This window comes from Crocuta crocuta, unplaced genomic scaffold, assembly GCF_008692635.1.
Source record: "Crocuta crocuta isolate KB4526 unplaced genomic scaffold, BGI_CrCroc_1.0 scaffold466, whole genome shotgun sequence".
NCBI lineage: Eukaryota > Metazoa > Chordata > Mammalia > Carnivora > Hyaenidae > Crocuta > Crocuta crocuta.
Window position 1 is genome coordinate 4,490,006 of NW_027529672.1, and position 3,682 is coordinate 4,493,687.

Genomic DNA, 3,682 nt, shown 5'->3' on the forward strand with positions numbered 1-3,682 from the left:
CGGACGATCTCACTCGCCACCGGCTCCTGTCTCCGGGACCTGCCCCGCATCGTCTCCCAGGATCCAGGACCTATGCGGGCGGCCAGATGAAAGTCTGAGCAATGTACACGTTCCTGGCCATCTCTGGCGGCCCTGGGTCAAATCCCTGTCCCTGCCCCCCAACCCCACCCCCCCGTTTGTGCCCGGACTGACCAGATATATGACTACGCTTTCCAGGAGTTCCGTCCTCTACCCGAGGGCCGCTCCCAGAGGTAAGGCGACGGCCCAGCGGCCAGGAGGAGACCCGTCAGATGGAGATGGAGACAGGCTGGTGAAGCAGGGCCTCCGACTCAGCCCCGGGCTGCGGCTCCCCGCTCTTGGCTCCTGAGTTTGCTTGCCCCCCGCCCTGCCTCCCTTTAATAAAAATCCCTCGTGTTTTAAAATTTCATCTCATGGACAGCTGGCCGGGCGCGTCCTACGCCCCGGGTCTCACTACTGACTAACGGTGGCGCTGAATCCTGCTCTGCCCTTCACGGAGGGCGACGCTTGGCCCTGGCAGAGGAGGCCGGCGCTCGGCGTTCTGGTTTCCACAGACCCACACGCCACGCGTTAGCACCAGATGACTCCGGAGCAAGAAACGGGGGGCCCAACCCGGCCTGGGAAGGGGGTGCCCAGGCTTCTCTGAGGGAGCTGAGCTCGGGACGGGAGGAAGTCACTGGTGAGGCAGGAAGCAGGTGGGGAAAGTCCCAGAGAAAAGTGGCGTGTATGAGTGTGTTTATATGACTGTGTATAGTGTGTGTAGGAGTGTGTGTGTGGTGCGTGTAGGAGTATGAGTATGTGTGTGTGTATAGGAGTGTGTGTACATGTACATGATTGTAGGAATGTGTGTGTATGTGTATGTTTATATGACTGTGTAGTGTGTGGGAGTACTGTTTATAGGAGTGTGTGTGTGTGTGTGTGTGTGTGTGTGTGCGCGGGCAGGAACACTTATTAGTAGGAGTATGTGTGCGTGGAGGGTGTTGCCTAACGAAGGTACAGAACTGAGTAAAGAAAGTCAGAGAGAGGAGTCCCTGGAAGGTTCGGTTGGTCAAGCGTCGACTTTTTTTTTTTTTTTATGTGTATTTATTTTTGAGAGAGAGCAGGGATGAGGGAGAGAGAGGGAAACACAGAATCTCCGATGCTCGTCACCCAGGTGCCCCAAGCATCTGACTCTTGATTTCAGCTCAGGTCATGGTATCACCATTCATGAGATCAAGTCTCATATTGGGCTCCACGCTGACAGCGCAGACGTTGCTTGAGATTCTCTCCCCCTCTCTCTCTGACCCTCCTCTGTATGTGTTCTTTCTCTCTCTCTCTCTCAAAATAAATTTAAAAAACGTAAAAGAAAGTCAAAGAGAGATTGGCAGGCAGGTCACACAAGTTTGGAGGCCAAAAAAAAAAAAAAAGTAAAAGCAGTTCCTGTTTATCGAGAACTTTGCCAGATGGATGTTATTTGGAATCTGAGGCCCAGAGAAGTCAATAAATCACACAGCAAATAGCTGTTTCTTTTTCTTTTAAAAATTTTTTTGTTTATTTACTTTTGAGAGACAGAGAGACAGAGCGTGAGCAGGGGGAGGAGCAGAAAGAGAGGGAGACACAGAAGCTGAAGCAGGCTGTAGGCTCTGAGCTGTCAGCACAGAGCCCGACACAGGGCTCGAACCCATGAACCGTGAAATCATGACCTGAGCCGAAGTTGTAAGCTTAACCAGTTGAACCACCCAGGCGCCCCTAAGTGTTTATTTCTTATACCCTGTTTCCAAACACGAAGTCTGCCTGATTGGTTAATATTGGTCCGATGCTTCCCCCAAATGCTAAGTGGAAGGTGCGCCCTGTGGGCCAGTTTTAAGGAACATGTGTGGGAATGAGCTTCTCTAACCCAGCACTTATGGCCCCGTACAATGAAACCCCCCTCACCGTGCTCTTGAAATACTGTACACTGACGAAGGTGAGGAAATCTGCTGATATATTGCAGTGAGATTTTTGGTTAGAATTGAACCCTAAAGGGTTTTTTAATTACCCCGTATATTCCATTCCCCAGGCATGTGGCTAATTGAAATGTTTCTATGTGCCGGGCTCATAATTACCACTGAATCCGAAGTGTTGGCAGAACAGCTTAATCATAGAAAAATCCTAGTATTTTACATTTTCTTGTATTTTGCTACCGAAACGACACGTTTATGACACACTTTCAAATAAAGTAACTTCTTAAAAAAAACACAAAAAACAAAAAACTGCCCTTTCTAAACTACTCCTCTTTCTTCTGCTCCCAAGACACCATCCCCTCCTGGCCCGGTTCAACCATCAGCTGCTCTGTGGACGCTTCAGTGCCCCTTCGTGCCCCTCACCACTGCCCTCCCCAAGCCGTCACGCTCCGCACCGTCTTAGACACCGTTCAGAATGTTCTTACAGCCGCCAGAACGGCAAAGGCAACTACCGCTGACCCAGAGACACGCCGAGATCCATGTGCTCCTTCAGCAGTTTTTATTATGTGGCTCCATGCCATACACAAGGACAGAAAGGGCAGACGGGGACGCCGGAGGGGACAGCTGCGCTCACGTCCCTTCCTCGCCTCCACACGGCCAGACCAGCGGGGGAGACGCGGACGGGCGACTGGAGGGAAAGTGTGCTGGTTTCTACCCCAGGGAACACAGAAAGACGGACAAGACACGGCGGGACAAGATGCTGAGGCCCGGCTGCCTGGGTCTGAGGCCCCGGGGGGCTCCAGCTCACACGGACACCCCTGGATCACGGCCGTTCCTCAGGAGGAGGGTGGGTGCTATTTTCTGAACAAGGTGGCATGTGGGGCACTGAGGCAGACCGACAGGTGCAGTCCGGGGACACCCAGGCGGGTGCAGATCGGGGAGAATGCTGGGAAAAGGTAAAGACAGGACAGAAAGTTCGAGAAGCTGGAATGACTATTGTCACCGTTCAGAGATGGGGGGGTGGGGGGCACCCTGGCCAGTGGCCCTGAGACGCAGGGGTGGGTGCCTTCTCAGATGCGAGCAGCCCCAGCTGAGACAAATACTCTGCAAGCGACAAAGGCGAGCCCCAGGCAGTCTAAATCTGTGACCCCCGCCACCTTGCAGGTGGGGCCACCAGCTTCCCCCAGGTCACACTTGTATTCCCTCCAGGGCAGGGACACCGAGGACAGGGCTGTCCCCTGTGGGTGGCCAAGAGCCTTTGCGAATGGGCCAAATGCGTCTCCCATTGTGAAGAAAGACCTGACACACGTCATTCATCTATTCTAATCTGCCCCTTCCCTAACGTTTCCTGAGTGCCTGCCCAGTGCTGGCGACACAGGGACAGAAGCCCCTGATTCACATTCTGATGTGGGACACGGACCCACATAAAGCATCTACAGAGCCGTGTGGCACGTGCTGGCGTCCACGGCTGACAAGGACGGACGGGTGAGAAACTTCCGGGGCTTATTTTGCCAAATTAAAAGCCATTTCTAGGTCCCAAGCCCCCCACCCGTCCCAACCCAAGTTTTACATTTTTATCACGTTATGAGTGATGAACAGTCTCTGACCGCCACGTGGCCTTTGTGAATACACCATCTGGAGATGGAAAATTCTAAAAGTTCTTTCCTTAAACACCCGGATAGCATTATTTACAGAATTCCCTTTTAAATGTACCCAAAGATTGTGCTGAAACAGGTCTCTTG